General features: G+C 40.1%; 1 long non-coding RNA gene across 1 annotated transcript in view; it reads right to left on the bottom strand.

Moving 5' to 3' along the window:
• Window positions 1-5,425: 5,425 nt before the first annotated feature.
• The window catches only part of LOC121075612, a 32,664-nt gene continuing 24,137 nt past the window's right edge, over window positions 5,426-13,952 (bottom strand). Inside the window, exons 2-5 of the long non-coding RNA XR_005823071.1 lie at window positions 11,369-12,263; window positions 9,397-9,472; window positions 9,174-9,320; window positions 5,426-6,939 (exon numbers count right to left, since the gene is read on the bottom strand). This is a non-coding gene — a long non-coding RNA (uncharacterized LOC121075612). The remainder of the gene's footprint in view (window positions 6,940-9,173; window positions 9,321-9,396; window positions 9,473-11,368; window positions 12,264-13,952) is intronic.

Genomic DNA, 13,952 nt, shown 5'->3' with positions numbered 1-13,952 from the left:
AAGCTAAGTATATGTGTAATGCTTTGCTGAGAAGGGGCCATGAGCTTGGGAAGGTGTTTAATGTTACATATAACTTGAACCAGACAATCAAATTTTATGTTGGCATTTTAAGTCTATTTTAATGTACATTCCCCATCCATGTTAAATGGATTATCCACAACAGTCTTATAAATATGTGTAGCAAGAATAAAGCAAAGTTTTCAATGAAAACTCTGAGCCAATCGTGATTTCTGATAGTAATTGAATTCCTGCATATTTGGTCCTAATTTTCATTAAAAAAAAAAAAAAATCAAAAGGATGTCATTCCACTAAATTGTTTTACCAGCTGAAGGAAAACATTGCAATGTGATTTGAAAGTTCATTATAAACTTTGCAAATAACTTAGAATGAAATGTAAATTAACCTGTGATAGAAAAACGGTGTTTAGTTACTTTACTTGAAATCCTCCAGCCCTAACTAAAGCTGGCAGCAACATTTCGGGGAGCTGGGCTGCGCACTGACATCTTTGTGCCCTGCACTGCCAAACCGAGCTCCTGTTAGAGCCCAGCAGTTCCTCCCCCGAAGGCACTCAGTTCAGTTCTCATCCCGCTCCCACCAGCACCACCACAACAGGACTGCTCACTTCAGCAGTTTTCAGATGTGACCACAGAAGCTGACCAGCTAATTTAGGAGAACCTGCAAGAAGGGGCTTTACTTCTAAATCGGTTTTCAGAGAGGTTTGTGATGATTCTTGCAATCATTTTCACGAGAAGGCTTTAATAACTCCATGCGGCAGTTTCTGATGAGGATGTCAGTGTGATGATTTTGCCTTAAAATAGTGCAAACTACTTTTGAAGCTTCGTGTTTTGAAGGGTTTATTGAGAACAAATAGCAGTGCAAGAGGAAAACGTTGCTGTTCAGAGGTCTGACTTGCTGATCTTCCAGCCATCGGTTAGACACGAGCCAAGAGAATATTGGCAAACATTGTTAAGTACAAAATACAGTAATAATCTTCATAAGAATGTCCATACACTTGTAAACCTGTGGGGCCTTAAAAACCACAAAGTGGTTGTGAATATTAGGCTCCTGGGTTAATAGCTGGAAATCAAATGCATTAGGAAGTCCAGCCGGAAGACGCTGATAAGAAATATTCTTTGTTCCTTTGGAAATAGCAATACTTAAGATAAAAGTGGAGTACATTTTAGAGTAGCGATGAATCTAACTTCCAAATAAAACATGAAGCGAATATTGAAAAGAACAGCAGGCAAAGCACTTTTGATTTTCCTCCTGAGTTCAATATATGAATTTTAAAAATTATTTTTTGTTTGTGTTGATAGCTCTATTGTAGAATAAAAACTCAGGTTTTCCAGGGTTTGTATACCCTGCATTGTTCTTTTGTATCTTTTTTTTTTTTTTTTTTTCCCCCTAATCAATGCTCTCTGTTTCTCTGTTAGTGACATAAGCCAAAGAATATCTGACATTCCTATGTACATGCTGCTGGGGAGCTGAGCCAAATCCTGCACCCCCCATTACTTAATCCCATAGTGACTTTTAATTTCAGATTGTACAGAATATGCCACACCAAATTATTCAGCAAGTAGCTGAGCAGTCCATGTGGTGTACAGGAATTTATTTCCTTAGTATATGTATGTAGAGACGGCACAGTAGGAAATGGAGGTGTGCAGTCACTGCGTGCCCAGCAGGGCAGCAGGAGAGGGCTGGGGACAGCACCCAGGAGCTCCATGCAGGGACGCCGGCATGGGGGACAAACTGAGACCCTGCCCATGTGGGTGTAACACCACTGTGCCATGATCTGTACAACTCTAGCAAGCCATACTACATATATATCAGGCATGACCAAAACACTGTGGAGGAATTTGAAGAAAATTTGCAATTTCTTCCTGCTTTCCAAAAGACCAGGTACTTGCAGTCCCAGTCATTGCATTATTTCTTTCATTCATAAAACTAACTCACAACAATTTCTTTTCCCACCTGTCTTCAGTCCTCTAACTGCTTCCTTTACTCGTACAGCCACTTTGTTTCACTTCACAAGGAGAATTTTAGGCATCGCAAGGTGCTCAGAATACACCGCGTGGGAGCTAACCTAGCTGTCTTCTTTGTGTTCATCACATTGGGATATTAGTAGGATTCCTGAGGTATTTAAAAGAGGCACTGAAACCTCATTTGCTCACAAACTGCATCAGGTTTTCAGTGCTCACTCTGCTGAACGCTGCACATCTCATTTTCAGTGAAAGATAAGTAAATGGCTCTTTTTGACGGAACGGTAAGTGAAGAACACTGCATATCTCACTGCTTGGTGAATTACTACAGCTTCATGGGGTTTCGATGTAGCTGTTCTGAAAATGCCCTTCAGAAGTTAGGCTGTAGTTAGCGCATACATAGGCGTCAATAAATAACAACATCTTGATTCTGTAAGTCCTGCACATTCAGTATTTTGGTGAAATAAGAACAGGAAAAGATGGAGAAGAAAGAACACGCAGAAATGACAGTTTTGTTTGTTGTTCCCCAGCCCTCATCTGCTCAGGTTTTAAAAATCATTCTTTAGGAACCAACAGATAATCACAGCTATGTGAATCTATAGCAGTGAACATTTCAGTTCCCTTCAGTCTTACAACCAGACATGGGTGGGACAGGGTAGGGTCCTTCATCCAAAAGAAAATTTGCTTTCTTGTGTACAGAGTGACAGGCAGGGGTCTCAAGTGCCATTGCCAACTCAGGGAGGACACCACTATATTGGTCAACTACTAATAATAACAGTGCCTTTTTATAGAGAGCATGATATGTGAAACAATAAAACCTACCTTTATTTCAGTCATTATATTTTCAATATTTTTGTTGAGAGATTTCAAAACCATTCTCTTTCCAGAGTGGATCTCAGAAATTAGAAATAAGTTCTGATTCAGCATGTCATGATGTAAATGTCACAATGAAACATGATGTCATTTAAAGACTGGTACTGTGGTCTTTGGTATTGTGGACAATCTTATTATGTTAGAAATGTGAAATGTGAGTCACCTGAGGCCTATGAAAGCTAAGAAAATATTTAAAAATAGTGTCTTCAGTATTTTGCTCTTTAAAACATCTGGCCTTTAACAGGAAAAGCTGTTGATAGCTTCAATTAAAATAGAATTTCATGGTATCAGTAAAATAATTTAGAAGATGTGACTGATTTCTTGGCAGTGACTTATTGCTTTTCTCACTGTGGCAACACTGTGATGATATCTGCCACAGAGATAGAACTGGACAGTTACTGGTTCCTCGATATTAGCTATTTTCTTTTTCCTTTCTTTCTCCTTTTAGTCATTTATCCTAACAGTTGGACTTGATCTTTGAAGTCTTTTCCAAGCTAATTGAGTCTATGATACTATTTTACTCTTTTTTCTTCTTCTTTTTTTTTTTTTTTCACTTTTTGTCTTTTTTTCAAGTTGGTTAAGAATTGTTGTCTTCAAAAAATGAACAAAATTATCTCTAATGAGTGGTGTAAAACTGAGGACACGGAGAAAGTGAGTGTTGCTTGTTCAAGCCAGGGGATTTTATAAGTTCTTTCTTTCTCGGCTGCATGGAAGGAGGAAAACACACCTCTTTCAAGCTTGGCTGGATTTGAAATTATCTATTGTCATGCTTCCTCTAGCTCAGCATCCTCATGGGCTGTTCATAGTAACATCTTCATTTTAGGATTATATAGTCTATTTAATGCATATGCAGCAGACTTCTAATTGCCTTTGTTGCTGCAATCCTCGGTCATCAAATTTCTCGCTCAAAGGCTGGCACACACTCCTGGAAAAATGCTTTTTCCATGGTAGGTTCACAAATGGAGCAGGCATGAGGAGCTGCCAGAGGGTGTGGGAGGAGGGGGAGAAAGCTGGGGCATCCCCGGTGGAGCTGGTGGATAGGAGACCACAGCTTAATCCCTGCTCTACACATAAACAGTTATCAGAAGGAAAACAAACAAACAAACAAAAAAAAAACAGGAGATGTCTGCCAGGCCTGATGGACTGCTGCATCCACAGGCAGAAGTAGGTCAGATATGAAGGGGGTTTTGATTTCAAGCATTTATGAATCACGAATGCAGCTGTTGAAGAAGTAAAGTTACTAAAGTGAGAAGTTTCTTGGCTAAGATGATGTTCCTTTCTTTTTCTTGATGTATTATTTCTGGTGGGATCAAACTGGAAGTGCAGAAACCCTCCGCTGAGGTGTGGTTTTGAAAGCTCAAGTATATGTAACACAGGCAATTCCCCTGCTTCATTTCAAACTGTTGACCTAGCTTCCCTAAAGCAAGCCTTACTCCCTCTTACATCACGCACTGTAAGAGCATCATTCAGCTTACATCAGTTCTACAGCCTGACCAAGCAAGTGCTGTAGCAGAAGGGTGGTATTACAGCAGTCCTTACAGTTTTGATTATTTAACTGTAATAAAAGCAGCTGTGAAACAAAAAAAAAAAAAAAAAAAAAAAAAAAAAACAAGCTTAATTCAAACACAGAAGAATCACAGCCTTGTTTTCTTTCTTTAACCAGCAAAGAAGAGTCACTACAACCTTTCCTTAATATAATCCTATTAAAAAATATGTGGTCACCATTCTCCCCATTCTCTTCCTTATTTTTACCTTTTCTTTTTTTTTTTTTTTTTTCAAAGTAAAAAATCTCATCAACATCAAGAGAGAGTCCTGCGAGATTGGACTATTGAGCTAAGGTGTGAAATCTGTATGTTGGAAATGTCTGCACCAGATGCACTGTGTCAGGCTCACTTCTAGCTGCACGACTTTTGCCTAAAAAGTAGCCAGAAGGTGATCAGGTGAGTGCAAAAAAGCCTTTCTGGGACAGTATCTCCCTGTAATCACATGCACGTACTCATCACAGGAAATACACAAGGAAATTGCACTTACCGAGGAACTGGTTAACAGAACAACTGGAGCCTGTCAGCCCCTCTGATCCACAGGGATGCTCACCTGCTGCCTCTCTAGCGGTTCTGGCTTTCATATCACAAGCTTTAATGTGAATTGTGGGACCTAAAAGATGGTTACTTATCACCTGTGCTCCTCCCTGAAGAAGAGTAATATCAACCATACGCGCCGAGCGGCAGAAGGTCACAGCTGTAACGCTGAGCAGCCGTGTTTCAACAATAGCTGAAATGTGTCTCTCCTGTTACCCTTTCTCCCCAGAGGTGCTGTTTCTAGTTTTTGCCAAACCATATAAATCAACGACTACCACATTACCGCATCAGCATTATTCAGCGTTCTTACACTAGCAAGAGGTGCCATCTCTAAGAATAATCTCCTGTTAGAAAGGACTCCTTTTTCTCATCAGTATCAATGCCACCAAAGCCTAATTTTTTGCCACTGTCTTTTAAGACAAGACTTTAAAAAACATTTTCCCACTGAGTTTTAGCATACCCACCAGAATCAGCTTTATGATGAACTGAGCTTGCTGCAGTGAGGTATATGCAATTGTTACCATACATATTTTGCTAATATTGTGCCTATTTTTAGCTCATGACCTATATTTAACAAATATATGCAATGTGACACATGCCATCAGAAATTAGAGTTGTCATTATGAAAATATAAAGAACGTGACACACACCATTAACACGTGTCAAAAATCATTAGACTCCTTCTCCATTAAAGCCACCCAAGCACTTACAAAACGAGGAAGCCTGGTCTCCTTATAAACACTTAGTTTAGCTGGTACACCTTTTATTTTGTCTTATAAGGGCTCTGGGCTACATTCTGTGTCATTATTCTGTACTCTTTGTTTGCCCACATTACATCCAGTCTTTCCGGTAATATATGGCCAGAAATGTGACAGCACAGAAGCTGCTTTCTGGTAGCACTTGACATGTGCTGATTGCAGTTTTGTAGATTAAAATGCAAAGCAAGTTGATAATCTAATGCAAAATATCTTTCAGACCTCAAACAGAAACAGAAAATACACCAGACCTGTTTTCCCTCTCCATCTTTCAAGAAATCTTGGACTTTGCTCTTCTTCCCCATAAAAGCAGGTGATCCATTCCTCTCTTTCTCCGTTCTCAGTAAAAAGTAAATAATTAATTCCTAGAAGTGTTAAAGGGCCTGTATCCACAGCATGTGTTAATATTGCCAGTGCTATCAGAGTCATCTCCACTTAAGAGGCTCTTTGTCGCTGGGAAAAAGTGAATGAAAACCATTTTCAAGCCAAAATACCTTGTTTGGAGGGGCTGTGTTAACAACATAGTTTTTTAAAAATTCACCTTTGCAATTACTCAAGAGTTTATCGATATGTATACAGTTATTAAGGCAATAATAATATACTTATATATATGGGTACATACATGCTTTTTACTTTGAATATAGCCTCTTTTTAAAACCAAATGTACCCATGATAATCCTTGTCTGGCCCTGTCCTCTCCCACATTTCACCTTTGAAAGTTCTTCTTTGAGCTTGGGAGATTATGAAAGTTATTTTTGCTCTTTTCAAATTGAGGGGCGAAAACAACAGGTTGCAAAGAGAGGTCACAGCTTTTAGGGATGCTGCAGAATGTTCTCCCGTGCTCAGTCAGTACGGCTGGAGATGGGGGTCGCAGGGTAGCCCCCAGGGCAGGTTGGCACCAGTGGGCTGGAGGAAGAGGAGAAAGGTGGGCAGCAAATGTGGCCCTTTTTGTAGAAAGTGGTAGAAATAGCGACATCTGGCCTGTCTAACTACCCGGTGAGTGGGTAGGTAAATTTTAAAAGCTTTGTCAATGTCAATTTGATTTCTGCCTTCTCTGCTGCACAGTCCAGAGTGTCTCAGGAGCCATACTCAAGAACCTCCGGTCCCAAAATCTCATGCTCTACTTGTCCCTGGTGCTCACTGGCCTTTGATTCATCAGCGCAGACAGACGATTTCTGTCTGCTCCTCCCCTCTGCATCCCGTGCTGAGGATTCTGCTTTTGGGTGCATGCAAAAAAAAATGTCCTAGGAAGTCCTAAAATGATAAATGTTTACACCACAACTTGCTTGTTAGAAAAGTCTTATTCTCTCCTGACACATTGATCTTTTTCACACTGCTTTTGTTGCCTCGTTAGCATACACAGCTGCCTGCATTATGCCATGCAGAACGTAACACATGCAAGATGTGCTTGTCAGTGTGTCAGGCTTGAAAACCTATGATTAAAAATTATGTTGCTCATTAGTCATTGCAAATCAAACTGAGAACAATGCTCTCTGGCCAATTTGTAAACAAACATCCTGTTCAACCTGTTCCGTGATTTCTCTATTTCTCTTTAAGGAAGAGAAAAAGAGACCAGCTCATAAATAAATAACTTGCTAATTCTGCTAGAGACACATACACAGGGCAGCTTCCTGGTTGGATAAATAGTCCTTAATTTCATTTGCTTCAGAATTGCCTCCTACGAATTTTGGCTTCAGATATCCCTAATGCTGATAATGATTCATAAATATTGTATGAAAGGAGCACAGTGTGCATGTGTGTGTGTGTGAGATGTATGGCTGTTCTCATGTGGACAAAGAATTACCATTACAAGCAACAAATTAGTATCCTGAGAATAATGTCAAGAACATCTCACTGACAAAAAAAAAACAAAAAAAAACACAACCCTCAGTCTGAAGACAAATGCATGTTCCTCTTCTGTCTGTAAGCATCTGAAACCTATGTGAAAAAATGTCAATACCACAAAAAAGAAATTTCCTGTAAAATTCCTGTATGTTTTTCCCTCTGCTAACACTTCAGTTCTCTCAGGCACTGCAAGGTCTAGGAAGAGTTTTGAAATTGGTGGCATAATGCCTCCACATGTGCATACTATGGCCACGGACGTGGCTGAGGTGCCAGACCATGCCTGGGAAAAGCACACTTTTTACACTTCCAGCAGAGCTGGAGAGAGCTGAGGATGGTGCAGTGCTGTGGCCCAGCCTGCTCTGTGCCCTCAGCTGCTCACAGGTGGAAAGAGGGCACAGACAATGTATGGTATTGTACATCAAATTTAAAATTGTTCTGGTTTTGTTATTACACATGTAAATGTAAAGGTCTGATCCTTTACCTAATGTCATGGAGTCTGGTTTATACTTCATAGGTGTGTTTTTGGAGACTTTTGCAATGTAATTGCAGTGGGTGATGGCCAGTGAAATTGTTGACATTTTGGGATGGATTTTGATCCATTCTGTGTTTTGTGCAACAGGGGAATTTAAGAAAGCTTGGGGAAGAGACCTCATGTCCCTGCTGTGGGGTTGTTTCCCATATTGCGGTTCCAGCCAGCGCTTTGAAGGCAGGGCCATGCTTCCAGGCCACCCTACAGCATTGCTTGTAGGGGGAATCGCTTTGGGCCATTCCGAACTTTTCCCTGGGGTAACTCAGCTTGCAAAGCAGCTCTTTCCCCTCAGATTTTGGTTCAGAGCACAGGAACATGAAAGCAGCCAATGTACTCCCATGTCCTGGCCTCTCTGGAGGAGGCCAGAGCAAACTTGGCAAAAATGTGCTACCAAATCCTCCAGCACAGTTACAAGATAATGTTCTCACATCGAAAAATCCGTCCTTGCCGTGGTTAATTAGAGGTCGTTTAGTACCCTGAGGCATGATATTGTTGAAACAATCCTGTTTGTTTTAGTTGTTACTGGACCCAATGAGCATGCTGTTACAATCTTGACTTAATGTTTGATTGATTTAGTGACATTAGTGTAGGTGCAGAGGGATTGCAACATGGAGGCCAGTGCAAGCTGGCATGTAGCTCTAGCCTAAAGACGAAGAAAATACTCATTTCATTTTCTGGTTGCTGATTTTGTTAGGAGCAATAAGTGCTATATGATTGATACCTTGATTCTTTTTTAGTTCATCAGGCAAACATCTCCTCTGGTTTGCCTGTTAATTTTCTGAAATGGTGTTATTTACCCAGTAGACCACAATAAATAATCCACCATGTATGCCCTTGCATTTTCTCCAGCAATGCATGTGTGCTTCTGCAGGAGCTCATTTCCAGCTCTGCACGACGCTACAGGCTGCATTCCACGGGACGAGGTAAGTGCCCCTGCCTGCATGCCCTGATTCCTCACAACAGAGCAGAAAAGAAAACATTTCTGTCAAATCTTGTTATACAGTGCACTGTGGTGTTTTACTGCAAAACATCTCTCTCTGGTTTCAGCTGAAATGTGTATGAACTAAGTATACTAGCAGAAAATCATTTACTTTTATAGTATTAGATCACTTACTGCTCCTTTTGCATTCCTGCCAGTAGCTCCCAGGTGGGCAGAGCAGCTCTGCTCCAGCGCTCCATGTTCCTCAAGGAACCTCTCAGCGGAGACACACATCCACCTGGATGGGCACAGGGTCTGATAAGCAGAGACAGACTTCCCACTCTGAAAGGACAAAGGTCAAATTCTTACAGATAAACCAACTGACAGTGCCACTTGCATCTTATGCTGCGCTTTTTACCTCTGTAAAAGCTCAGGTACCAGATCAGTCTGCAAGCGGGCTCATCAGAATTTCTCTGCAGTGTATTTTTAAAATACTGAAAGAAACAATCTCAGTAATGTTAGTTTTCCTATTCAAGATTTCTCATGCTGTTTCTAAACTTGCTTTTCAGACAAACAAGCATTCATCCTATTTCCATCAAATTCAGTTCAGTAAATCCTCTGCAAATCTGAAGTAGCTAAAATAACCAAAAATAAGAACTTTCCCGGCTGCTTGGAAATGTTCCTTTGATTTGTAATGTTTTCATAAATTGCACTATTTACGTAATAAAAATGACTAATATAAGCGGCAAAAGATATTATGGAAATATATTAACTACATATAAGTCATAATACAGTTATAGAAAATGAAAGCTGCACTACAAGTGTGAGGTTAGTTGTATGAAAGCCATTTCCGTGAGGCGTATCTCTCCCAGGGGGGAGAGCCCAAAACCTTCACAGACCGTCCATTTCATTGCTCTACTGCTCATTTCTTTAAATAAACTTTTTCCTGGTATTTAACCTGAATTTCAGGATGCAACATGGTTTCCCGTTGCCTCTTTACATGTGTCTCTCAAACTACACCTTCAAGCCTTGTTGGGACCAAACCAGTGCTCAGTGAGGTAGGAAAATTACTTCACGTCTGTGATTTTTTTTGCCTATACACCCTACTGCGCTGTTTTCCGTGTTACCATCATCCTTATTTTCTTTCATTCTGATTATTTTAAGTATATTTCATCAAGGTCATCTGAAACTCAAGTTTTATCCTCCAAAGTACTGTCAGCTCTACTAAAATCACAAATTTAACAAGAAGATTTTCTGTTCGGTTACCTAGGTAAATAATTAAAATATTGGATACTTTTCCTACAAAATCCTATTTGGTTTATCTTTCACTTTTGAAAAGGAAGGAAACATTGAAAACATGAATTCTTTTTTTTTTTTTTTTTTTCTTTTTTTCTAATGAGTTTTGCAGCCTCTTCTTGGTTCATTAGGTTATGCTCTCTAGAACATAATGATTATCAAATTGCTAAACTATAGAAAAGGTCAAGAAATTGTAAAATTATAGGGAAAATGGAAGTTTACAATATTTTCCATAGCCCTGATTACTCCAAGACCTATTCCTTTGCTGAATTATCCTCTCAAAATGGTTGTTTGGTTGCTTTAAGGCAAGTCCATACATGAAATAATTTTAGACATTAGCCCATCATTAAGGTTGGAACATTGTGAGCATGCTACCTAAACTCTAAGGCAAAATACTCAGTTACAATAGTATAAATAGTACTGACTGTACGCTAGTGATTTCAGTAATGTTAACGGTGATGCTAATTACACTAGCAAACCTGTCCTCATGTCAGCCATGTTCATTTCCTGGTCTTGATGTGGTGAAGATTATATTTTGAAGTATGTATATAAAGACCTATTACATCTATAAATAACAGTGGATCAGATACGAGCTACACATGCTGATAAGCTCCTCATTAAAACAAATGTATTGATGGTAGTATTGTTTATTAAGACCCTGTAATATATAGACAGCTGGATCATATATAATTTAAACTGTTCTCACTTTACAAACCTGACAACTGAACAGATATAATTGATTCATGTATTGCAATATTCATTCCATTAGTTAGAATATATATCCAAAATTGAAGATGTCAATCAAATAAAATGAATGCATGTTTTCATAGAGCACTGTGATTCCTTTTATTAAACCAGGAAAAAAAATCAATCACTATTTTTGGATTCAGATTCAACGCGAGTGTGATTCCTTCAAGTGATGTGGCAATAAATATACATGTTTATTTTAGTCATGTTAGAAAATTACTCTGGATACTTTGATCTATTTAATGTGTAGGAAAATAAGCTATTTATGATAGCAGTGTCTATAAACACTTGAAACAAATAGTTTCGCTGACATATAGGTACAGGAGATGGCACTGATTCTCACTTACACCAATTTTACACTCCATTGGTTTCACTGAATGTTAGTCTTGATTTACACCAGTGCAGAAGAGATGGGAATGGGCCTTGTATTTTAACTGCTGTCTTTCACATGCTGATCTGCGGCTCCCGAACTGCTGGATGAATAATGCGGAGGCAAATATTACAGGTTCTGTCTGCATTTTTGTGGTAATTTACTTCTGAACCTTGGGAATAAAAACAGAGATCTGTCATCAACAAAGCATTCATTTCCTCCGTTTGGAGCTCTGCTTGTGCTCACAGAGCAGATCTGCTCTGCGCCCTGTGTAAAACATGCTGTAAGGCATTTTCTTTTTCAAAAAGGATGCACAATTGCTATTTTAATAAGTGTAAAGTTGCCGGTGCCTGCTCTCAGCTGAAGGCAGGCTATGAGCCACGTGTGGCTCTGGGAGCTGCTTGCAGGTCAGAGCCCAGCAGACGTAGCACAGCGTGGGCATCACAGCAGTGCCGAGGTGGTGTCCAAAACACATCCCTTATGACAGCGGGCAAGAGACGAGGGGAAAGAAAACGGGAGGGAGGGAACCTTGCTGTGGAACTGAGAACTGAGAGCCACGGTTTGTCGGAGTCTTGCAGTGATTTTGTCTCATCTCATCTTATTGATCAGGGACGTTTTCCTTTTTCCACGATACTTGTCCTGCAATAGTTGCAGTCTGTGCAGTACCTAAAAAACAGAAGAGCCTACGCAGCTTTTCCTAAAACAACAGTTTACATTACTGTGGCTCTTTGGACATTGTTTTGGAGCACTTTAGTTTTGACCACTTTCTGATATCCATTGCTGCCTTGGACATGCACACACACAGAGTGCATCACTGTGGTCCCTCCTCACACATGGGGAGATGAAGGAATGGAAATCCACACGTGTGTATGCTAGAACATTACCAGAAAAAAAATATATTAGATTTTATAAGTGTGTTATTTTTATATAGAAATATCATATTATTAAATTATTATTGTTTAGAATATGCATTATGATGTTCCAGTGTATATCCTCCTTTATGGAAATAAATGGAATCTAAATTCTAAAGCTCCTCCAACTGGAGTCAAACCACAGGTGTGCAGCGCAGTCCTTCTGGGAAGGAGAGGATCATCCCTGTCCCAGAAAGCTTCCCCTGGTCACCTCTGCTCCTGCCTAAACAAAAGCAGCAATGTGGCGTCACTACTGTGCAGGAGGGTCCAGGAAGGATGCTCTGCCCTTGAAGAAGGCAGAAAATAAACACACTTGGCCGAGCATGATAAAATATACACACAAAAGTCTACATAACATATACCTAACCACACCGCAACTTTTAAAAATTAATACTGTTTACAATTTATTTCCTAAACTTTAACCTGTGGCAACGGACTCTGACATGATCTGCAGTAAAAGTGCTCAATATCTCAAATAATTTTTGCTTGCAAAATTTTATAATATTACTATCTGGTTCTCTGGACAACTGCATAAGGGAGTGCAAACAGTTTATCCCATGAAGCATTCCACGGGGTCAGTGGAGACTTTGGGGCCCAGGAATCAAGGGTGCAGGGTCCTGGCTTCACCATCAGCTAGGATGAAGTGATTTGAATGGTTTTAAAGCTGGCGTCATCTTTTTCACATTAAAAAAGGTAGTGTTAGGTGAGATAAGCAGTCTACTTATCTTTTCTGTCTGGGAAATACAGAAATGTGCAATATTTAGTTATCACTGGAGACCGAAATCTTATGCTATGATATGATTACAGAGTCTTTATGTGAAGACTAGCAGTTGTGTTACAAGAGAGAGAGACAAAACCCTCTTCATTACACCAGATTATCAGAGGCATCGATATGCTTCAGCACAGGAGCCCTTTCCTTACCGGCAGCTCAGCTCAGCCACAGGCTGTGCCTTGGCCAGGAAGAGAAGCAGAAGGGAGAGGAGATGCTCTGCAGTCCTGCACTCCAGCCAGACCCTGAGAACATCTCTTGCTGGTCCGTTTTTCAGAGCTGAAAGATCGTCCCTTTTATCTTCCCTCAGGGAATTCAGGGCAGCAGGAGTGATAGCATTTATCAGATGTCCGAGAGGGGACATAGCTTTGGAGGGAGTCGGATAAATCCTCGGGAGGCAGCAGGCACAGAAAAATGTTCTCTGCCCACAGGGCAACATGGACTTTTTTTAACTGGAGAAAGTGCAGGTGGCTGGGTGGGACGTGGCCAGCCCAGCCCAGCGCTGACAGGTGATGTCCTACAAGCCCTGCGCAGCTGCCCACGGTGCCGCAGCCACAGGGCACTGGCAAGAGCTCTCCTTGTCCCCTCCCAGCCGTGGCTTTTCTGTAAAACACAAAATCTGCAGTGCATATATGGTAAACTGTGAACAACGCAAACAGCTCACTCATCCGTCACAGCACCATATGGCCGGATGTAAAAAATAGGTCCTAAAGATTATATTATAATGAACTGAAATGAGAGGCTTAACTATTATAAATAATTAAAACTTTATATATGCATAGCTATATATATATATATGCATATGTCCACCTTTTTTTTTTTTTTTCCTGTATGTATACAAATTCAAACCTAAATCAAGTAAGTGATTTAATCTATGTTTA

Source organism: Cygnus olor, chromosome 10 (assembly GCF_009769625.2).
Source record: "Cygnus olor isolate bCygOlo1 chromosome 10, bCygOlo1.pri.v2, whole genome shotgun sequence".
NCBI lineage: Eukaryota > Metazoa > Chordata > Aves > Anseriformes > Anatidae > Cygnus > Cygnus olor.
The sequence above is the reverse complement of the archived record's forward strand: the minus strand, read 5'-3'. Positions and strand labels throughout refer to the sequence as shown.